Genomic DNA, 24,375 nt, shown 5'->3' with positions numbered 1-24,375 from the left:
TCACCCCCGCCCCATCATGTGACCTCCAACAAAATAAGGGTGCAGGCCAGGGTGAGCTTCTCTGGGTTGAGAAGCCAAGCAGCAGAGGGTGAGACAGTGCAGGTCTCAGACAGTCTGGACTCGGAAGCAGCAAAACCACGTGAGGGAAAAACAAACAAAAAGTCTCTCTTTTGTAAACTCCAAGGAAAGAGAAGAAGAGAAAAGAAAAGGAAAGGAAAGGAAAGGAAAGAAAGGAAAGGAAAGAAAAGAAAGAGTTAAAGAAGGCTCCTTGGCTGCCACACCCAGCCGCACAGTGGAATCAGTAGCCCCAAACTTACTGTTGAAAACAGATATGGCCAGAGAACACACAAGATCACAACCGACACCTTAAAGATTGTTGTGCATCTCAGCAGCGGGAGGTGTCGAGAAAAGTCAACACACTGTACAGGGTGAGAGGTCAGAAGTTACTACCTTTGACCCTGCAGAAGAACAGAGTTCAAGTCCCAGCACCCACATCGGGCAACTCACAACCACCTGTAACTTCCGCTCCAGGGGAACCCAACGCCCTCTTCTGGCCTCCTCAGGCATTGCACTTACACGTGAATACCCGTACATGGTACATACACACACTCATAATTAAAATAACACCTTTTTAAATTAAAGAGCAGGATTCAGGCTGCATAGATGAATCAATAAACAGTTGTCTCATCCTATGGACTTTTTCTTACAATGCAAGTTTTAAAAGATTTACTTATTTTGTGTATATGGGTATTTGGCCTGCATACATGCCTGGTGCCTGTGTCAAAAGACAGCGTCAGCTCTCCTGGAACTGAAGTTACAGCTGGTTACAAGCCACTGGGTGGGCACTGAGGATGGGTCCTTGGTCCTCTGCAAGAGCAACAAGTGCTCTGAACAGCTGAGCCATCTCTGCAGCCCCTGATCTTTTTTCAAACGAGAACACGTGCCATTTGTTTTTAAAACCCACATTAAACACACAGTTGAAAAGAAATGTATGAACAGTCAGGGGGTTACTGTGATCTCGGGGATTGTTTACCCATCCGTACAAAACGATCAACAGAGTTAACAGGGAGACAACCAGGAGGAGAATTATCAATACGCAGGATAAGATCTCTTCAATCTTGAATCAATGTTGCTCTTTTTTTTTTTTTTTAAAGATTTATTCATTTATTATATATGAGTACACTGTAGCTGTCTTCAGACACACCAGAAGAGGGGATCGGATCTCTTTACAGATGGTTGTGAGCCACCATGTGGTTGCTGGGAATTGAACTCAGGACCTCTGGAAGAGCAGTCGGGTGCTCTTAACCACTGAGCCATCTCTCCAGCCCCTCAATGTTGCTCTTAAATCATTCATGGCCTCCGGTAGCCACAGAGTGACATAGTCACATCTTTACGCTGGCCTTGCTGTGCTTGCTCGCTCTGTCCCCCAGGCCTGCATTTGGGTTCCTGTACCTTTGAATTTCTCTTGAGTAGTGCACAGCTTAATCTTGATTGTCAGCCCGATTGGATTCAGGATCACAAGATTCAGGATCTTGCCTCCGGTCTGTGCTGATGCTTCCAGGGAGGATTGACTGAGGGGGAGAGGCCCACCCTGGACAAGGGTGGCACCTCCCACAGGGTCCTGGGCTGACTGCAAAGGAGAAAGTGAGCTGAGAGCACTTATATCATGATGGCTGTGACCGGTGTGACTGGTGTGATGGCCTTGATGGCTGTGATGGCTGTGATGGCTGTGAAGGCGTGATGGTATGATGGTATAATGGTGTGATAGTGTGATGGTGTCATGGTGTGATAGCTGTGATGGTATGATGGCTGTGATGGCGTGATGGCTCTGAAAGTGTGATGACTATGATGTCATGATGGTGTAATGACATGATGGTATGATGGTGTAATGGTGTGATGGCAGTAAAGGTGTGATGGCTGTGATGGTGTGATGGCCGTGATAGTGTGATGGCTGTGATGGCATGATGGTGTAATGACATGATGGTATGATGGTGTAATGGTGTGATGGCTGTAAAGGTGTGATGGCTGTGAAGGTGTGATGGCTGTGAAGGTGTGATGGCATGGTGGTATAATGGTGTGATAGTGTGATGGCGTGATGGTGTGATAGCTGTGAGTGATGGTGTGATCGCTGTGACAGTGTGAAGGGGTTATGGCTATGATGGTGTGATGGTGTGATGGCCATGATGGTGTGACAGCGTGATAGCTGTGATGGTTATGAAGGTGTGATGGCATGTTGGTGTGATGGTGTGATGGCTCTGAAAGTGTGATGGCTGTGATAGTGTGATAGCTGTGATGGCACAATGGTGTAATGACATAATGGTATGATGGTGTAATAGTATGATGGCTGTAATGGTGTGATGGCATGATGGTATGATGGTGTGGTGGCCATGATGGTGGCTTTGTGCTCCTGTTACCAGGGCTTCCCAGGGTAATGGGCTACAGTCCTAAACCATGAGCCAAAAAAAATCCTTCCTTCTTTTGTTTTGTTGTTTTTGTTTGTTGTTGTTTGTTTGTTTTTGAGGTAGGATCTTACTTTGTAGCTTCAGCTAGCCTGGAACTCACTCTGTAGATGAGGCTGGCCTTAAATTCATAGAGATCCACCCACTTCAGTCTCCTGGGTGCTGGGATTTTAAAGGCGAACTTCAGGCAAACATTCATTTCTTAAATCATTTTTGTCAGAGCAACAGGAGAAAAGTGATTTATGCAATGATATTTAAAAACATTGTTGATGACCCAAAAGGATCTTTGGTTTTGTAATTTTTTTTTAAAGATTTATTCATTTATTATATATAAGTACACTGTAGCTGTCTTCAGATACACCAGAAGAGGGCATCAGATCTCTTTACAGATGGTTGTGAGCCACCATGTGGTTGCTGGGAATTGAACTCATGACCTCTGGAAGAGCAGTCGGGTGCTCTTAACCGCTGAGCCATCTCTCCAGCCCCCGGTTTTGTAATTTTTTAAAAATATGACCCTCACATTATAATTTTATATCATTACAAACATGGCTGTATGCATATATGAAATGTTCAAATAAATAATAAAAAATATTATATTCAAAAAGCACTTAATGTTGAATGCCTTGTTTTTACTACATATCTATGAGGAGGGATCAGTCCGAAAATAACTCTTTATGGTCTTAGTGTGTGCATGTGCCTGCATGCATGCATGTGTGTATGTGTGTGAGTACATTCGTGCATGTGTTACATGCACACATGTATGGGGAAGAACATGTGCCAGTGCACACTTAGTGGCCAGAGGAAGATGTCAGGTGTTCTGCTGTCTTAGGGTTTCTGTTGCTGTGATAAAATACCATGACCAAACAACTTAGGGAGGAAGGGTTATTTTATCTTATACTTACAGGTCAATCGACTGAGGAAGTCTGGGCAGAACCGAAGTGGGGTAGGACCCTGAAGGCAGGAGCTGATGCAGAGAATGTGGAGGGGGCTGCTTACTGGCTTGCTCCCCATAGCTTGCTCAACCTGTTTTCTTATACAACCCAGAGCCACATGCCCAGAAGTACACAGCCTACAACAATAGTTCTCAACCTGTGGCTCGTGACCCCTTCACAGGAAAACACAGATATTTACATTACAATTCATAACAGTAGCAAAATTGAAATTATGAAGTGGCAATGAAAACAATTTCATGTTACATGAGGAACTGTATTAAAGGTTTGCAACATCAGGAAGGTTGATGACTGCTGGCATACAGTGAGCTGGTCTCTTCCACATCAATCATCAATCAAGAATGTACACCCCAGGCCAGTCTAGTGGGGCCATTTTATCAACTGAGGTTCCCTTTTGAAAGGCGACACTGGTTTATGTTAAGGTGACAAAGTCAGCCAGCAAACCCGCTCTACCACACCATATTCCCTTGAGTTGGGGGTTTCTCACTGAACCTGGAGCTGAGCTAGAGGCCAGCCATTCCCGTAAGCCTCCTGTCTCCAACCCACGTGATGCTAGGTTATGGGTCATTTCATCACTGATGTTGATGGAAACAGCCACCAATCCTAAGGCAGCAGACATCAGAAGCTGGTGATGTGCAGTGGGTACAAGATGGGGCTTTCAGACCAGTTTTCCTAGTTATGGGTTGAGAACCAAGGGATCCTTGACTTAGCAACATGTTCTCAGCCAATTACCTCCCTTGTCTGTAAGATGAGAGGGCAGGGCCTGTAACTAAGGACAGGTGTGTTCTTTAAAGGAAAATAGATGTACAAACTACCTTCAGCAGTATGTGTGAGCTGGACACGGTGACTCACTTCTATAGTCCCAGCACTTGAGGAGCTGAAGCAGGAGGATGGCTGTGACTTTGAGGCTAGCCTGGGCTACATAGTGAGTTTCAGGACAGACTGGACTACAGAGAGAAAGAAAGAAAAAAGAAGTAAAGAAAAAAGAAACAAAGAAAGAAACAAAGAAAGAATTGAAGAAACAAAGAAACAAAGAAAGGAGGACAGCTGGATGTGGGCACACAACTTTCATCCCAGGGAGCAGGAAGCAGAGGCAGGAAGATCCCTGGGGGTTCGACATCATCAACAAAGTGAAAGGGCCTAGTAGGTGGCACACCCTGCGTTTCATTTCTGTTATTGTGATAAAATACCCTGACAAAAAGAAGAAACATAAGGGAAAGGAGTTTGTTTTAGCTTACAATCCAAGGTCACAGTCCATCATCATAGCAACACCACAGGGCAGGGCTAGACACAGCTCATCACTGCTATGTCAAGAGCAGAGAGAAGCTGGTGCCTGCTTGCATGAGACTCAGCCAGCTTTCTCTATTCTATACAGCCCTGGCCTCCAAGTCAGAAAATGGTTCCCCACTCCCACCCACCCCCGTCTACTGCTTTGAGGCTGGGTCTTTCCCACACCAGTTAATGCAATGAAGACAACTACACACACACACACTGACAACCACAAACACACCAACAACCACACACAAATAACCACACACACACGCACCGATAACCACAACCACACAAACACACACACAAAAACACACACACACACCAACAACCACACACACACACACACAAACCAAAGTGATCCAGACACTCCCTTATTGAGCTCTTCTCAGGAGACTAGACTGTGTTGAGTAGACAATTAAACTAACCATCACACCCAGCGTTCACAGAGGCAAGAGATTCTATTAAAGATGGTTCTTGACTACAAAGGAAAGTAAAGCCAGCCTGAGCTACGTGAGACCATGGTAAAAAAAAATGATCAATTCCTGGGAAGGCCTAAGCCATAAACACCTGTCAAATCTTTTGATGTTACTCCATGACAGTAATCCACACAGTTTCCACTCAAGAACTTACAGTTGAGTCCATCCCCCCCCCACATACAAATCTCTTAATGGTGCTTTAAGTAGGTTTATGACAGCGATGAATTATGTCCATAGCTATCCTTAGCTATGTACAGCCAACAGACAGCAGAATGCTCACACTCCGCCCACAGGCTGCACAGTGCTCACACTCCTCCCACAGGCTGCACAGTGCTCACACTCTGCCCAGAGGCTGCACAGTGCTCACACTCCGCCCACAGGTTGCACAGTGCTCACACTCTGCCCACAGGCTGCACAGTGCTCACACTCCGCCCACAGGCTGCACAGTGCTCACACTCCACCCACAGGCTGCACAGTGCTCACACTCCGCCCACAGGTTGCACAGTGCTCACACTCTGCCCACAGGCTGCACAGTGCTCACACTCTGCCCACAGGCTGCACAGTGCTCACACTCCGCCCACAGGTTGCACAGTGCTCACACTCTGCCCACAGGCTGCACAGTGCTCACACTCCTCCCACAGGCTGCACGGTGCTCCCACATGGCCCAGAGGTTGCACAGTCCTCATACTCTGCCCACAGGCTGCACGGTGCTCATACTCTGCCCACAGGCTTCACAGTGTTCACACTCCTCCCACAGGCTGCACAGTGCTCATACTCTGCCCACAGGCTGCACAGTGCTCACACTCTGCCCACAGGCTGCACAGTGCTCACATTCGGCCCAGAAGCTGCACAGTGCTCACACTCCTCCCACAGGCTGCACAGTGCTCACACTCCTCCCACAGGCTGCACAGTGTTCACACTCAGCCCACAGGCTGCACAGTGCTCACACTCAGCCCACAGGCTGCACAGTGTTCACACTCAGCCCACAGGCTGCACAGTGCTCACACCAGACCCCGTTTTGTAAGACCCTGAGAGTGAGGCTACAGCTCAGCACTCACTCCCAATTTTACCTTTTACCAGCCCCTTGAGCCCACTTTGGGCCTTGATTCTGACCTCCATCATCCTGGTTTTAATTAGCTGAGCAGTGTGTAGCTGGGTCCTTGGCGCTGGGTATAACCTCAAAGGGCTGTGTTCTTTCTCCACGAGAACTGTAATTGCAACCTTGGCTCCCCAGCCATCTCCTTTCCTTTCTTCTTTATTTCCTATTGAGAACGGGATTTAAACTGAGTACTTTGGGTTGAAGTCACACACCCGGCTCCTCTTCTCTAAATTGAAAGACATCTCCCTTGTGGGCTTGTTTCCAAAATTAAAGGACGCCCGCACCATATTTCGTTCAGTTTCTCTCCGCTTCTCCATCCGGGGCTCCCGTCTAGGATGAGTGGATGCACAGGAAGGAGAGGTGTACCCATGTCCTCTGGGATCAAAATCTGCCGCCATCTCTCCACCCTAGCTCAGCCCCGAGTCAGGTGCCCTGGATCCTAATGTGAAACCAGCCTGCCTCTGAGCATTTGAAAAGGCAGAATCCTCGCTCTCCCACAGCAGGTCCCAGCCCCGTGTACAGCAAGGGCACAGGGCACTTACCTCCCTCCTCCACAGGAATCAGGCTTCTCCATCGGGACCCGCTCTAAACCGGTGGATATTCGAAGGGCTGGAGAGATGGCTCCATGAGGGAAAATGTTGGAAGCACAAGCAGGAGGTCCTGGGTTTAGATCCCCAACACCCACACAAAAGCCAGGCATACATAACAACTGTGTCAACTGTGTCGGCAATGCCAGCAAAGGTCAGGGCTCCCTGGCCACGCAGCCGAGCTGAAATGTGAGCTCCAGAGTCAGTGAGAGCCTGCCGCAAAACATACGGTAGAGAGCTTCCGCAGCTAAAGCCACTCAGCAGCTGTTGCTGCAGAGGACCTGAGTTCCGTTTCCAGTATCCAAATTAAGGAGGCTCACAATCGCCTCTAACTCCGGCTCCAGGATCCAAGGTTCTCGTCTGAATTTCACAGGTAGCCTCACTTCCTGCACACATGCGCATGCGCACAAGCACATATACACATAATTCTAAAAACTAGTAAAAAAAATAATCTTAAAACAAAAATAGCTCTCCTCTTCAAGATGCAATAAACGCTTTGCTGCAGAAGGAAAAAAAACAAAAATAACAATAAAAAAACAAAAAGGCAAAGTATAAATGATACTCAAAGTCATCCTCTGACCAATTCATCTGAACACAAGTGCATACACAAACACTACACATAGACCAGCAGTTCTCAACCTGCAGGTGATGACCCCACTTTGGCGGGGCTGGGGGTGGTGGTTTCAAATAACCCTTTCACAGGGGTCGCCTCATGGCCATCGAAAAACACATATATTTACCTTACAATTCATAACAGTAGCAAAATTACTGAAGTAGCAACGGAATAATTTTTTGGCTGGGGTCACCACAACACGAGGAACCGTGTTAAAGGAAGGTTGAGAACCACTGCCTTAGACCTTTCAAAAGGTACTCACGGCACTCATCTCCAGACGCAGGAGGACACTGTCAATCACAGACCGGACAGAGAGAAAACCCCTCGGACTATGTGCAGAATGCTGTGACCGCAGAGCCCCCTGAACTCAGCTGCTGGAGGCACCCATGAGGAACGCTGAAGTCAGAGTAGAACACCACCCCATCACCCTCAGCGGCTGTCTGTCCTCTGTCAGGGTCCTCACTTGGGAGTCAGTGAACATCAGTGGTACACGGTGCAGAGCACTCAGGCTTCCCAGGGCACACAGAGCCTCCCCTTCTAGACCCAAAACCCAAGTATAAACCCTGGTAGGTTAAATGACAGAAAATGGCCCCGAACATCCTAAGTCCTTGTTACCATCCTTGCTGGGTTTGCCCTGAACCAAGTCAGACTCTGAGCCCAGGTATAAATAGTAATTAGTGATGATGTAAATCTTTGGGGGTCCCCAGTCACAAAAATCCTCTGAGTGTTTGTGGCAGGGCAAATGTACTTCTTACCCCTGATCCTTCACACACACACACACACACAGATCTCACCTCAAGCCAGTCCCTTCCCCTTCCCCTCCCCCCCATTTCCCCCTTCCCCTACCACCACCACCTCAAGAGGATGCCTGGACAGATGAGGGGAGACAGCACACACACATCTTCTGGTAGACGTTTGCTTGGGGTGATAAATATCTCCGGTTTTTATTGCGAATGAGATCTTTCTTTTCCATTATTTTTTCTAAGCGGTTACTGTTGGACATAGGAAAGGTATTGATCTTTTCACATTTATTTTGTAGCTGGTTGCCTTACTGAACTCTCATTATTTCTAATAGTTTTTCACTTTAAATTTCCCAAAGGGAGGGGGGAGATTTAAGCAGCACGACAAGCTTAACAAAATTACACAGAATCCGCCGTCATGACTGTCTATGTTCTGCGTAAGTGTGGAAAGTTGGGTCGAGAACACGCTTGCTATACCTGTGAACCCTATTTCTACCCACCCCAGGATCTCAGCATCCTGCTTGCTCACTGCACCCCTGGACATGGCTTCCCACTGCACCCCTGGACATGGCTTCCCATGCACCCCTGGAGATTGCTTCCCACTGTACCTCTGGGAGATGGTTTCCTACTGCACCGTTGTAGATGGCTTCTCTCCAGTGCAGTAAAGACAGCTGTGGAACCAGACTCAAAGGAGTCCCCTGGGGGTGCAAGGCTGATACCCAGCCTTGTTGGATGGCTGAGTGCCCATCTGGGAAAAGCCCAGAGCAGGAGTCTTCTAAACCTGACTCTACCTGTCACTCTGACCTCCCCTCTTACTATCTCAATTACCCTAATCTACAGGTGACTCCACTTGATGAGCAGTTCTTAATTTGTGAGTCATGACCCCTTTGGGAGTCAAATGACCCTTTCATAGGGGTCGTAACAGTAGCAAGATTACAGTTATGAAGTAGCATCTCGAGTCTATTCTGCAAGCATCCCTTAGCCTGAGCATCTACTGTGTGCAGTGTGGGGATGCGAGAACACACGAGGTCTGCTGACCTCAACTGTGTTCAGAGGAGCAGCATTCTGCCGCGGCAGTAGTGACTGCAGAGGGTCCCGACTGGTCAGAGGCTGAGAGCAGAAGTGACCACGAGTGCTCAGCCCTAAGCAGGACATATTTATAAACCCAAACGCAAAGATTCAGGGCACACCATAGAAGAGGATGGGGGAGAGAAACGGAAGTGCCGCCTTCACCATGCTGAGACTGTTGTGCCCACAAGTTCACTGTAGCTATGGCTAACTGCACAAGAGCAAGCCAACCAGGCTGGAGAGATGGCTCAGGGGTTAAGAACACTGACTGTGATTCCAGAGGTCCTGAGTTCAATTCCCAGCAACCACATGGTGGCTCACAACCATCTGTAATGGAGATCTGATGCCCTCTTCTGCTGTGTCAGTGACAGAGTACCTGTATACATTAAATAAATAAATGAGGTGGTGAAAAGTCAAGTAGCTCTTTAAAAAAAGAGCAAGCCAACTAAAATTCCAGTGTGGATAGAGGAGAAGCTAATGAGGACCTACCCCTGACTGGGGCGCGGGGCTATTTGTGGGTTACACAGGCAACACTAACTGTACGTGGTGAGGAGGAAGAAGGTGGAAATGCAATCCAAAGGTGGATATGGGAGGGATTCGGAGGGAGTTCACAGCAGAGAGTGGGGCTGTACATGATCACATTTAATTATATTACAAATGAAATGATCAAAGAACTACCACAATAAACCACAAAAAGTCTAATCCTTTCCTCAGATGACCTCCAAGAGCAGGACATTCTCACATATCTGCATCACTCTGTCAGCACCTTGAGCCTTGGCACTCTTGGCTGCCCACTTCGCTACTAACTCAGGCTTCCATACCAAAGGCTCTGCCCAGACACCTCTGTGACAGTTACTATTGACTGTCAACTCGATTGAATATAAGACAGTGGTTCTCGACCTCCTTAATGCTGTGACCCTTTTACACGGTCCCTCATGTTTTGTTGACCTCCCAACTATAAAATTATTTCATTGCTACTTCATAACTGTAATCTTGGTACTGTTATGACCCCTGTGAAAGGGTCATTTGACTCCCCAAAGGGGTCATGACTCACAGATTGAGAACTGCTGACCTAAGGGATCACCTGTAGTTTATAGATTAGGGTAATGAGGTAATAAGACCAACTCCGAATAACGACACCACACTTTATGGATTGGATGGAATCCTGTGCTGAAGATGAGGGAGAAAGTGAGCTGGGCTCCAGCATCCATCTCTCTCTGCTTCCGGACAGCCATGTACTGGGACAGCCACCTCTGCTCCTGCCATCATGGTGAGCTGTGTTGCTTCCTCCTGTAAGTTCCTTCCTCTCAGGTGTTTTGTCACAGCAACTAGAAAAGGAAACAATGTGTCTTCTGACCCCAAGTGCAAGTTTGTCACAGCAACTAGAAAAGGAGACAATGTATTTATCTTCTGATGCTACATGCAGGTATATGCTACCGCCCCCTGCTTTCACCCTCTATACCTGCTTCTCCTTAGGGGGACAACCCTTGGGCTCCTACAGCAACTTTCAAACCTGTGGAGACTGGAAATGTGTCCCTTCAAGGTCACTCTTGGGACTGGAGAGATGGTTCAGCGATCTATCTGCTGCTCTTCCAAAGGTCCTGAGTTCAATTCCCAGCAACCACATGGTGGCTCACAACCATCTGTAATGGGTGCACGGAGCCATATTGGATTTGGGCCTAGCCGCTTTTTGACTGCATGGTTCAAAGTGACTCTGGGCTGTTTGGCCACAGAGACTCACCCCGAAGATGACTGCCATAAATCTTAAGATTGTTGGATAAAGCCTCTCCCATGAATTTACGGCACAGGAGTATAACATTCAAGGGATGCCTCAGCTCCCTTCAGCAGATACCTTCCCTCAGCAGATACCAGTTATCTCCTCAGTCAACACCCAGTGTCTCCACCACCTGACCTCATCGCCTGACTTCTTTGCCTCCAGCTATCACTGCCTATACCCTCATCTCCCCCTCCTTCATATTTCACAAAGGTCACTCCCCCTACCTGAAAGCCTTAAAAGCTGCAATGTTCATCCCAATAAACGAGACCTTGACAACAGAACTTTTGCTTGGTCTCCTTCTTCTCTTCACCCCCATTTTGGCCCACAGGTAGAAAGCCTCTTCGGGACCCTGAATAACTGGGTCCCCGCTGGCGGGGACAAATGGGGATCTGATGCCCTCTTCTGGTGTTCTAGTGGTGTCTGAAGACAGCTACAGTGTACTCATATATATTAAATAAATAAATAAATCTTTTTTAAGAAGTTTTTTAAAACAGCCACTCTTAGCCACATGTGGTACACCATTATAGCTGGTAAAAACAGGCCTCTGCTAGAGCACAAGGAAAATCATAGTGAGTTCATGTGGATGGTCCAAACCAGCCCCACATCCCTACACAGGTGATTAAAACAAAAAGCACATTCTTATAATAGTTCTACGTGTTTCAAAGAAATCAAAATTCCAGAATTTTCAAAATTGTCACTACATTTCTCCCCTTCTCTTTTAACCCATTAGTTGTGCTGTGTGTTGGGAAATTATCAATAGGCATTTTCAGTGAAATAAGAGCTTTTTGGGAGATTTATCAGGAGGCCTCTCCTTCTCTTTCTGCTGGAGTAGCTTTGCTTTTGCTGTGGGGAGACGCAGCAGCTGAGCAACCCTGTCAGCTGTGTTAAACTGCACCTCTCTTCTTGCATAGGCCATAATTTTAATTTCTCCTGTGAAATCTTCATCTATAACTCCTGGATACACAATGAATCCTTAAAGGAGTCAGTTCACTCACTCCTTCCCATGATCATCCCTACTGTCCCTGAGGGAAAGGACCATAAACCCCAGTAGTTACATCATAACACAGTTTTGGGAGGACAGAGTAAGATGTTTGTCTGTGGCCAAATCTGGAGCAGCACTGCCTGAAGTAGTGGTCATCACATCTCCAATACCTAACTTAGGTTTCTCTGCCTCCTTGTTATTTCCTGGATGACAAGAGACAAACGGCTCCTACTTTTTGCTGTAGGGCCTCAAGCTAGGCCCCCATCTCATTTCCAGATGACAAGAAATTGCCCTGAATCTCTTTTGGATCTGCATTCCTGAACCCAGCAGTGGCCTTTGCTGCATCACATAGATACCCCAGGAAGCTTAAGCATTCTTTGAAATTTAGGAAAACCATTGCCTCTAGAAATGGTTTGCTCATTTTCTTGGTGCCAAGTACAGTATTTCCTTAAGTTAATGCACCAGCATTTTGAGACATGAAGCTTTTGGTTTGGTCACAGCCCCTTTACAAATGACTGTATTTCTTGCAATTGAAGCACCAGACATTTTGGTATCTGAGACCTCTAACTATAGCTTGACCTATTATATTCACAAATGTACTGGTTTGAGTAGGTTAGGCCCCTCATGTGTTTGAATGCTTGGACCACAGGGAGTGACACTATTAGGAGGTGTGTTCTTGTTAGAATAAGTGTGGCCTTGTTGGAGGAAGTGTATCACTGTGGTGTGGGCTTTGAGGCCTTTTGCTCAAACTCTGCCCAGTGCAAAAGAGGGAGTCTCTTTCCTGGCTGCCTTGAGATCTAGATGTAGAACTCTCAGTTCCTTGTTTAGCACCATGTCTGCCTGCACACTGCCATGCTTCCTGCCATGACGATAATGGACTGAAACTCTGAAACTACAAGCTGGCCCCAACTAAATGTTTGCCTTTATAAGAGTTCCCTTGGTCACGGCATCTCTTCACAATACTAAAACCCTAACTGAGATGGCATGGGAACACATTAGAACCGATATTGGTCATATCCACTTGTCCGTAGGTACTGTTCCCACCTGTAATGGTCTAATAACATTTTTACATTTGGTATTTGTATTTCCATATGCCAAGGTCTCTATTAACACCCTTCTTACACCAGGGTCTGATACAGCTTTGGTCACAGTTGAGACTAATCTTTGTTAAAAAAAAAAAAAATCAGTGAAGGCATTTCCAGAGCCTTGTGTAATCTTTATATATGAAGTGGACTTTTTCCCAGACTCCTCAACTTTATGCCAAGCTTAAAGCCACTAACGGACATTGTTCTATAGAAGTGTCATCAAACTGAATCCAGTTTTATAAATTAGAGTGTTGCCCTTCACCCAGCAACTGGTCTTTTAACGGTATCAATTTCCCTCTGTTTCACCGTTCGGTGTTCATGACTTCTTCCCTCCACCAGGTTAGCCACTGCAATTCCAGATCAGCATCTCGTACAGCTGTTACCAACCCCTCCCAGTCTTGAGGAATAATTCTACTTAGTGTAGCCCAGTTATTTAGAATTTGTTTCAACATAAGGAGAATGCACTCCATATGAAATCATGACCTCTTTAGATCTATCATTTGTGTAGGACACCATCCTATCTCGTCATAACCTTTGTTCCACACCATTAGCAAGCATATGATATATATATATACTGGAAAGCTGATGGTGATCTAGTAACCCTGGGCCACCCCTCCACCCACTCTGGCAGTGCAGTTAGCTCTAGATTAACCCTTTCTTTCAAAACAGGCTATTTCATCAGATTGTTCTCTTGCTTTTTCAGCTTTTCTCTGTCTGACCTGGCTGCCCTCTGCCAGTTTCCATTCCACTTACCTCCTGTGGGAAACTCCTGCTTTCAGTCACCAGGACTCTTTTGTTCCCTTTTCCCTCCCCGAGCTCCTCACCTCCCCATCCCTTCCCCCTCCACGAACAAACTCTCCAGTTGCCTCCCCAACTCTGAAACTCATTCAGAAGTGAGAGAGTAGTGCAACCCCCTTCTTTTTCCCCCTCAGCCATTGTGTGTGTGTTTGTTTGTTTCTCAGGGCCTCCATTTCTACCCGCAATTTTTCTAACTGCTCAAACATTCCACTAACTTTTTTTAAATAGGATATATGAAGAAGAAAAAGAAAAAGAAACCCAGAAAATCCATTTTGGAAGCAAAACAAGAGCTATCCCAGCAGTATCAGCTGTAAGACATTTTTTGCTGGTGTCTTTAAAAAAAAAAAAAAAGAAAAATCCAGGCCTTCACCCCTGCCATTTTCTCTACAGCATTTGAAGTCAAATTTCCCATTTTTATCCTTAACTTTTGAGCCCCACATTGAGACGACACTTGTAACTGGCAAAACCAACCATTCGTCTGTTAGAGCATGAGGCAAATCCTAGTTGCTGCAGACCGTCCAAAGCAGCCCCACATCCTTTCACCTGGGAGTAAAAAAAAAAAAAAATTCACATTATTATACTATATCTGCGTTTTCAAAGAAACCAAAATTTCAGATTTCCAAAAATACTCACATCTCATCCACCTTTGAGCTGTAGCACTGCAGTCCCCCTAAAGAGTCAGGGTGAAGCCTGCAGAACTGTGGCTCAGCCCTCACGCTGGCCTTCCCGATACCCACATCAACATCCTAGGGAGCAGCTCCTCAGCTTCACATTACACAAAGGCCTGGAGAGATGGCTCCGCAAGCTCATAAATGCAATCCCCAGAATGCATTAAAAAAATAAAAAAATTTTTAAAAAAAGAGCCAGGCGTGATGGTTCTTGCAATCTATCTGCTGGAAAGGCAGAATAGCGGGTTTCTAGGCTCCATGGCCTATCAGGCTGACCCAATTGGTGATCCCAGGTCGCAGTGAATGATCCTGTCTTAGATAAACAGCAGGTAGACCATTCTGAGGAATGACACTTGGGTTTGTCCTCTGATCATACACACACACACACACACACACACACACACACACACACACACACACAGAGAGAGAGAGAGAGAGAGAGAGAGAGAGAGAGAGAGAGAAAGAGAGAGAGAGAGAGGCCCTGCTCTACTGCTGTCCTTCCCACATCTGTCAGGGAACAACTAGAAAGTCTCTGAGAAGAGGATGCCAATGATACTACGGACTGAGCTACATCCCACCAATCCCATACGCTGGCTTACTCCACTGAGACAGTGCCTATTGGGGGAGGGGGGGTAATTAAAGCTAAACAAAGCCCTGGAGGAGGGTGTTCGTGTCCTATAGAAAGGCAATTGAAAACTTTTGTTTCTCTTTTCTCGTCCACACAAAAAGGGTCACAAAAGGGCACAAGAAAATGGAGGCTAGGGGCTGGAGAGATGGCTCAGTGGTCAAGAGCACTGACTGCTCTTCCAGAGGTCCTGAGTTCAATTCCCAGCAGCCACATGGTGGCTCACAACCATCTGTAATGGGATCTGATGCCCTCCTCTGGTGTGTCTGAAGACAGCCACAGTGTACTTATATATAATAAATAAATAAATAAATCTTTAAAAAGAAATTCTTTTGGGGTCAGGAGTCTTCTGACCTTGGCTACAGATCCTCTAACAGAAGGGAGTTCGGCAGATCTCAGATCCTCTGGAGATCAGAAAGCAAGAACAATCGCGCGGGATAGGAAGGACTCACTGGCCCAGTGTCTCCTGGAACTGCAGATGGAGATCACACTCCACCATCCAGAACTGAAGCCCAAATGGAGGGGAGCAGAGCTGGAACCCAATAAGTACTGGGAAGAGTGAAGTGCTATCCCCCGGTGTTGAGGAAGGACAAAAGACAGGGGAAAGTCAGGCAGGGCTGACACAGCCACCTGCACTTCCACCTGAAGACCAGCTCATTCTATAGACCTGGCTGTTTTCAGGCAAAACAGGAAATGGGGTTGGGAGAAGGTTGGGGATGTTGGGGGGGGGGGGGGATTCAGCTGCTCAAGATCAAGGTGAGAGGCTTAGGGAGGAGCAGTTAGCGCTGAGCTCCGGGGCACCAGTGAGCGGCCCCTCCCGCCCATCGGCACTAGCTACAGAGCTCACCTGCACAGGTGGGACTCTCTTCGTGTCCACACAGGCCTTTGCCTTGGATAGGAAGCTCCGCGTCTGTTTTGGGCCACCAGCTGCACAGAGTCGTGGTTTTCCATTCACAGGCAAGATAGGAAAGGAGAAAGGAAACAGTTAACAGTTTCTGGTACCTTTGACACCCCACGCACACACACCTCTCCGTGGCCACAGGCCACTAGAGTCAGAGCGTGTCACTTCTTACAGAAGCAGTGAATAGGAACAGTAGTTACAGGTGGTGACCCTCCTTAAGGCTTCCCTCCCAACCCCAGGGTTTCTTCCCTCAAAAGCCTGGGGCCACCCAGCAATACAATCTTGCAGCCATAGCTTCACCTTTAAAAAAAAATATTGGATATTTTATGTATTTACATTTTAAATGTTAGCTTCACCTTTCAAAGAAAGATATTTAAAGATGTAAAAGCAGGGGACAGGGGCGGCTCCGGCCTTAGCAGAATGATTTCTTTTCGTGGGGGGCGGGGAGGAGTGGTCTTCCTCGGTTCCACCACCCAGAAAACCCCAGCAACTGAAAACTGGTTTTGGATTTTAGATTTTTCTAATTTCAGACCAACGAGATTGCGTGTTTACAGTCATCTCAAGTCAAATCAAATCTAAACATTGGGAGTTATTGTAGATTCGTGGGGTGAAGAAGTGGGGGGTGGGAGGGAGCTTTGAGTCACATGACTTGTATGTGGCAGAAACTTAATGAGAAACACACCACATTCCCAGAACCGTCTTTCTAGTCTGGGCTCCCGCAGAGATAAAAGGTCACAAGAAGAGAAGGAGGGAGCCGACAGGAGCCTGTGGAGCCGGGAGGCGCTGTTTGACTGAAAAGTAGGCCCAAATTTCATCCGAGCTGCTATCGGCCGATAGTCTAACTGATTATTTTCTTTGAATGCCAGATGTGAAGAGCCTTCATAAAGGAACCTCAAACATCATCCATTTAAAAACAAATCGACCCAAGCAGCATGCATCGTGGCACAAAAGGCAACTTTGCAATTCCAGACTGTAGTGAAAGCCGAGCAGCCAGACTAGGGGGCCTGGCTGAGCCCGTGCATCCCACTGCTGCCCCCTGCAGGCCGCGAGCCACAGAGCAGCTGAGAGAAAAGGGGCGGCTCGGCCTGGGTGAGCCGATGCAGGGGGACGAGGGGGCAGGCAGGGCGGGGAAAGGCTTTGAAGATGGCTGGAGAGTTCTGGGTAGGGCATCTCAGAAGGCAAAGAGGTCTGCATGCGCACAGCCTCATACGATCATTCACTCTGCAAGGCGGAGACCCCAACCGCTTTCCCAGAAGAGAAATTGCACAGGTCTGTGAACTGAGGGTCGTTATCCTGAAGCTGGCTTATCCAGCCCTCCTCCACACATCCGTGTCTCTTCCATGGGCCTGTGCCCAAGGATCCCCATCCCAAAGCTCCTGGGTCCAGGCTAAGGCCAACACACCCAGGAGGATGTGACCCCATGCCCCAGTCGTGTGCATGCAACCTAGACTGAGGACACTAACCCCTCCCCCACACACTGTACTCCTGGAGGCAGGCTTCATCCTTAACACATCTTAAACTGCCAAGACAGAGTTCAAAAGGACTTGCAGAGCTAAGAATATCGGAGGCACCTCTGGTCCCCAGCGTCCTGCTGGTCCTGTATTCACACACACACACACACACACACACACACACACACACACGCGCGCGCATTCACGCACTCGCCTCCCTCGCTGTTCGTGTCTGCACCCAAGGACTGACTGTATACACAATAGCAGTATGACTCGTGGATGCACTACAAGTCACTATCAGTCACTGGGGGCCAGGGACCTCTAGGGCTGGGCCTAGTCAGGCCCTTCGAAGTGAAGGTTGTGAAGTTAGTGTGAGGCCCGGGGCAGCCAGGCCCTCCGCTCTGTGCTCTCAGGTTCTGCTTCCAGAGACGCTTTCGATGCCGTTGGTCTAAGATTTGAGTCTTTCTTCCTTTGCTGAGAACTCCCTAAGGTGCCCACTCATCTCCACCCCTCATCTCTCACCATGACTCCTGGTCCAGTGAACTGGGAGTCGGCCTGCTCCCTCCCACTTCAAGCCCTTTGCCCCAGCTTCTCCCACCATCTGTGCTTCCTCTGTGGCTATCTGACCTGTCAGTCAAGTCCTTCTCCACGCAACGTTCCTCCCTTCCTCTATGCCCCACCCCTGCATTCCTCCAGAGCCCACTGGCCTAGTCACTTCACCGCTGGCCACCTTCCTGTCCTCGGCGCTCCTGGAAAGTAGTCAGCAACTATTTGGCCACTGCTTCGCTAATGAGTTGGCATGTACAAATAATTCCCAGTGGTCTGGGACTGTTCATGAGACCCCACCTGTGTGACATTTCCTTTAGTACCACATCTTTCTTAGAGACAGAGACTATTTTTGCCCAGTGTTAGTTGGCCATAATGACCTGTGGCCAGTCTAGGGAGGAGGCAAGGCGAGCGATTCCACAGGTTTTCTCAGTCACTAGGGAAAACCCTCCTGTTTCCAGTCAGTGCCGGCATCTGAGCACCACCTAGTGGCAGGTCTTGGTCATGGCAGTCACCTGTGCAGACCCTTCCACAGCCTTTTAGGATAATATGAACGCTTGTGAAGAACATAGTTCATCTGTGGGCGCCCCACCCCTACCCCGATCCTTTGCAATGTGGTCTATAGAACCTTACCTGAGCTGCTCCCTTAGGTGCATCTGTATATCCTGATCGCAACGACCTTGCTAACTGTTGTTAAATGATTTAAACTGTTAATGGTTTAAACTGGTGTTTAAATGGTTTACCTGACCAGGCTGATCTGGGGTATCTCTCTAGCTTCCCCCCTTTAAAGCCAGAAGGAATCTACGACGCGCCAAAGGCAAAGTGTAAAGAAATGTGCACAGCCGTCCAAAGACCTGAGTTCTAATGCCTCTAGCTTCGCCCAAGAATGAGGTGGGCTTGGGCAAGCCATAGGAGAATGGCAACTGTCCCTGCCTGTGGCACTAGAAGTCTCCGTCTTTGATGCTGCATCGTGGTGTGGCGAATTTGCTAAGAGAGTTCAATTACTCCTCCTCGGGCAGAAGCCTTCCTCAGCCTGCCATCGAACTGAACAGCGACACCCCCCCCCCGCCCCCATCCAGATTCCTTGTTCTTGTGAGTCCTTGACCTGTGTGTCCTACACCGGGTCCTGTATACCCTCCATGTTGACTCCTTCAAATACAAACTGAGGAAAGGACCCCTCCAGCGTCAGCAACATGCACTTCCGTTTACTCCGCAGCCCTGCCTGCCTCGGCTTTGCTGCCCTCCTGTGAGGTAGACACAGGACACTGCTCATTTTCAGGCTGCGCTGGAGGTACAGCATCGGGCTCTCAGGTGAACTGGCAGCTGATGCCTCTTGCCTGGGAGTGCAGAGCACAGCCTGGATTCTGGCGTCTGGAGCTGGGCGATGCTGCCCCTCTGCTTCTCAGGGCCTCGTGGGAAACCCAGATGCAACAAGAACCCCGCCCACTCCGGACTGGGAGCTGTCCGGGTAGATCCACCGAGCTGACCGGTGCTCTCCCAGAGCTACTGCTGAAGTTCAGCCAAGCTCTGCTGCTTGGAAACCAGACCGGAGCCGCGCAGAGAAGCTGCGAATACAAACACCTATGTCAGGTTTTAATTATCGACTGTGAATAGGGCAGAAAAGATGGCTCAGTGGGTAGAGGCGCTTGCCCCCAAGCATAATGATGTGAGTTCAATCCCTGGGACCCACAGGGTGGAAGGAGAGAACCAACTCCCGAAAAATTGTCCTCTAGCCTCTTACAAGTGCAACACACACACGCGCGCGCGCACGCAAGTTTTCTTTAATTGAAAACATAAGTAGATAAATAAAAACCGTGAACAGGGGGCTGGGGATTTAGCTCAGTGGTAGAGCGCTTACCTAGGAAGCGCAAGGCCCTGGGTTCGGTCCCCAGCTCCGAAAAAAAGAACCAAAAAAACAAAAAAAACAAAAAACAAAAAACAAAAAACAAAAAACAAAAAACAAACAAACAAAAAAAAAAAAAAACCGTGAACAGTGTGTGAGCCGCACACTGAGCCTCCATCACACATTCGTGACTGACTTTGCCCTGACTGGCATCTTCGAAATCAGCACAAGACACAAATTCTCAAGTCTTGGTTGCGGAGGCCAAAGGACTGGCTGTTCAGATGTTGGAGCTGGAGAAAGGCTGTGAAAACGGCTGAGGGGAAGTGGGCAGCCCTCCACTGGGCTCCACCCTACGATAACTGCATTTGAATGAGCTGGGGCGGATCCTGAGGGTAATAATTGGCTCTCGATTTGGGATTCTGTTGATGACTTCGGAAAATGTGCTCGGGCTTGGTTTATTCCGCTTTCGGATCTTGTACCACTTTAATGAAAATTTATTACCAGCAGCTTCCTGAACCGGAAAGGAAGAAATTGAAAATACACATCTGTGTATAAGTAAACAGGCGTGTGGAATGAATGCATTCTTTTTAGATGAGATGCCGGACTTCTGCTTATAAAAATGAATAAGGGGCCTTCAGTTTCACACATGAAAGGAAGCCCAGAGACCGTGTGTAACGGAGACTCGGCGCTAAGGGTGTGTTTGGGATAACCAGGGGCAGTCAGTATAGAAAGCATTAAGTTTAAAATCAGAAGATGCGGGCCCAAGAGATAGCCAGCAGGTTAAAACCTTCGATGTGAGAATCTAAGTTCAATCCTTAGGGCCTACAAAACAAAACAAAACAAAACCAAACAAAAAACCCAAGCCGGGCGTGGTAATGCACACCTTTAATACTAGCACTTGGGAAGCAAAGGCAGGTGGATCTCTGTGAGTTCCAGGTCAGCCTGGTCTATAAACTGAGTTCCAGGACAGCCAGGGCTACACTGAGAAACACTGCCTCAGTGGGGATGTGGGGCTTGAGGAGGAATTTAGGCCAGGTGTGGTTTCGTACATCTGTAAGCCAAGCATGCCTCCTTGGTGAGATAGAAGGCAGGGCCTGGAAAATCACCCAAAAGCTCGATGGACAGCTACCTTACGGTATTCAAGTCAGCAGCAGAAGTGACTGTCTGTAACTCTGTAGCTCCAGGGATCAGAGCCCTGAACAAAGGTACGACTTAAATCTAAATGCCAGGAAGGCATGTCCAACCTTTTGGATTGCCACATGACACTATCATCTACAAAGTTCACGCTATATTCAAGAAACCTACTGTGAATACTCCAGCTTGTTTGTTTTTAATTCCATTTTAAATAAGCTTACAGTTTTGTGTTGGGCCGAGTCCATAGCTGTGCTTGGCTCTGTGCAGCCATTGGACTGTGGGTTGGACACACTGCACATTGCTTTACCCCTTCATGGTAGCCGCTGCTTCACCCCTAGGAGCGATTGATTCCTTTGACCAGTGAGAGTGGGAAGGAGGGATAGGCCACTCAAGGTCGAGTTTCCAGGGCGGGTGCAAGTACACACATTCTCTGCCTTCCCACTGTGGCCAGTAACACTCCAAGTGGTGGTATCCCATGGCCAGAGTTCCCTCATGGAAGCAAGTTTTGCCCAAATCGAAACACACATGTAAGAAATAAACACCAGTTATTTTAATCACCACAATATGGTGGACTGTTAGTCCAGCATCCCCCAATCCACCTCCACTGCTGAGTCTGTAAGCGCCAATATACACTTAGAACGGTCAGGATGTAAAGTGAAGAAAAAAAGAAAAACAAATCAATCTGGGTACCAAGGGGCAAAAATGAATGAACAGCACAGGGTTGGAGAGATGCTCAGTCGTTCAGAGTGTTTGATCCTGAGTTCAGGCCCCAGAACCCATCAGTGGCAGCTCACACCTACTGTGACTCCGGCTCTCTCTAGAATGAGATCTGACACCCCATTCTGGCCTCCTTAGGCACCTGCACACACATGACTAGCGGGCATGCACATGTGTGTGCATACATGACTTAATAAAGGAATCTTAGGAGAATGAAACCTGTGCACTCCTGTTTTATTTCCCTGTAGCAAGCGCAGCCGACTGCGTGAGTCAGCGAAAATAATGAATGACTCCCCTGCGGGCAGCGCACATCCGCCCTGTCCTCTACCCCTCTTTTGTATCTCACATATAATACTATGTTGACATGTTGATCATTCCGTGAATTTCCCTCAAGACAAGAATCCTGCCTTTTCATCTATATTTCTCGAATTACAAGGGTAACAAGGACACACAATTAAACCAACAAACAAGACGTAATTCTCTTGGAAGCAAAACAAAACTCTGAACAGGTTGTACAACTGGTTCAAACAGGTTTATCCCTCATTAGTCATCAAGTGAATGCAAATTAAAAACCAGGGTTGAGATACAGTTCCAGCAATCAGAAAAAGTCAAAAGGACTGGGAACAACGGAGCTGCTCTCTGGTTGGATCTGAGGCCGCTCAATAGGAGGGAGTCCTGGCCTGGTGTGGTGGCCTAGTCTACAGCCAGGGATTCCACAGCCTCACAAGCCTTGGAGGGGAACCGCCCACTATTGTTTTACTAAACTGCATGGCCTTCTAAATGTTTGTTTTATACTCTAAACGGAGGGACCTGCCTCAGCCTTGGCCAGAAGCTTCTCTGTGCTGTGCTTAGCACTTAATACAAAGACTCAGAGCTGATAATGCTGTGGGCTAGCCCTAAATGGGACTCTCCATCAACCCCTGGAGGAGGAGGCACAAAGAGTGCAGGAGCTGCCTGGTGTGGTGGTGTACTGCCCAGCCCTGGGGAGGCAGAGGCAAATCTGTTTCAGGCCACTCTTCTATCCAGCAAGTTCTTGGCCAGCCAGACTACATGGTGATAGTCTGCCTCAAAATAAAATAAAATTGAATAAGATAAAATAAAAAGGAATGTAAAGGCTGCACGATGGAGAGGAGGGCCGGGAGAGGGCTGGGAGGAGGGCCAGGAGGAAGAGGACTAAGAGGAGGGTCCTCTGGACTTGACACTGCACCCATGAGCACACTACAGCTGTGGCTATCGACCAACAGCAAGCCAAGATGATCAGTGGACACTCCACTGGGCAGCACTAGTTAGCCTCAGTAGACTGAGGGGCAGGGAGGACAAAGAGAGAAGACAGACACAGAGACAGACACCAGACACACAGAGAAAAGGTTGGAAAAAACAGTGGGAGGGGATGCATTGGGGTGCCCAGGGATGAATAGAGGAGTGGAGAGGAGAGTTAGGGGTGTATATGACCAAGATACATTGTTTACATGTGTATAGTTTTTGAAGAAGTAAAAGATACTCTATTTAAAAAAAAAAAAAAAAAAAAAAAAAAAAGGGCTGGAGAGATGGCTCAGCGGTTAAGAGCACCCGACTGCTCTTTCAGAGGTCATGAGTTCAATTCCCAGCAACCACATGGTGGCTCACAACCATCTGTAAAGAGATCCGATGCCCTCTTCTGGTGTATCTGAAGACAGCTACAGTGTACTTATATATAATAAATAAATAAATCTTTAAAAAAAAAAAAAAAAAAAGACCAGAGATGGGGGCTGGTGAACCAGGGCAACCTTCACATCCCCAGAGGGAATGTGAGAATGTTTAGTCACTGAGCACATGGAAAAGTATACTCACCACGCCATCCCACCATTCCACCCTTAAACCTTAGACCTTTATCTAAGAGGAATGAAATCCCTTGCCCCTGTATCCATGCTGGACCACTACCGGTTCTATCACAGCGCATTGCAAAGCTAAGCTAAGCATCTGCTGTTTCACAGTTCTCTCAGGGTAGGGCATGGGTGGAGCCCAGATGAAGCCTCTGTTTCAGAATGTCCCATAAGACCTCTGTGATGGTTAGCTCTGGCAATGTGACACAACCTGGAATCACCTGAGAAGAGAGTATCAAAGAGGTACTGTCCACAGCCGGTTGGTCTGTGAGCATGTCCGTGCGGGACTGTTGTAACTGAGTTAAGTGATGAGAAAAGATGCAGCCCTCAGTGGGTGGCACCATTCCCTAGGCAGGTGATCCTGGACTGTTTGAGAGTAGAAAACTGGACTAAGCACAGCAAACAGCACATTCATTTCTCTCTGCTCTTAGACATGGCTGTTTTGTGATCAACCATTTGGAGTTCCTGTCTTGACTACCCCACAATGATAGAATTGTGAGCAGGAAGTAAACCCTTTCTCCCTTAAGTTCATTTTTGTCTGGACACTTTATAACTGGAACAGAAACAATATTAGGACAACCTCCATCAGCACTGAGGGAGTGAGGAGGGACTCATTGAAGACCAGCTAGGGAAGAAACCTTTCCCAGACTCACAGGATACTGTTGGGATTTGCTTTCCTGAAGAGTTTCAACAGAGGGTCTCAGTTTCTCTCTAGCTATTGC

At 47.7% G+C, this 24,375-nt stretch overlaps 2 long non-coding RNA genes across 2 annotated transcripts; both read right to left on the bottom strand.

Annotated features, from left to right (window-relative positions):
* Positions 1 to 1,137: 1,137 nt before the first annotated feature.
* On the bottom strand, positions 1,138 to 8,212 carry LOC134480252 (uncharacterized). The gene is made up of 2 exons (XR_010054531.1): positions 6,799 to 8,212; positions 1,138 to 6,419 (listed from the first exon to the last, which is right to left on the bottom strand). It is a non-coding gene; the product is annotated as an uncharacterized LOC134480252 (long non-coding RNA).
* A 125-nt stretch (positions 8,213 to 8,337) lies between these two features.
* Positions 8,338 to 16,290, bottom strand: LOC134480251 (uncharacterized). Its single transcript, XR_010054530.1, has 3 exons — positions 16,047 to 16,290; positions 14,378 to 14,449; positions 8,338 to 10,592 (listed from the first exon to the last, which is right to left on the bottom strand). It is a non-coding gene; the product is annotated as an uncharacterized LOC134480251 (long non-coding RNA).
* Positions 16,291 to 24,375: the final 8,085 nt, after the last annotated feature.

Source organism: Rattus norvegicus, chromosome 8 (assembly GCF_036323735.1).
Source record: "Rattus norvegicus strain BN/NHsdMcwi chromosome 8, GRCr8, whole genome shotgun sequence".
NCBI classification, from domain to species: Eukaryota; Metazoa; Chordata; class Mammalia; order Rodentia; family Muridae; genus Rattus; species Rattus norvegicus.
This window is presented reverse-complemented; position numbering and strand designations above follow the sequence as displayed.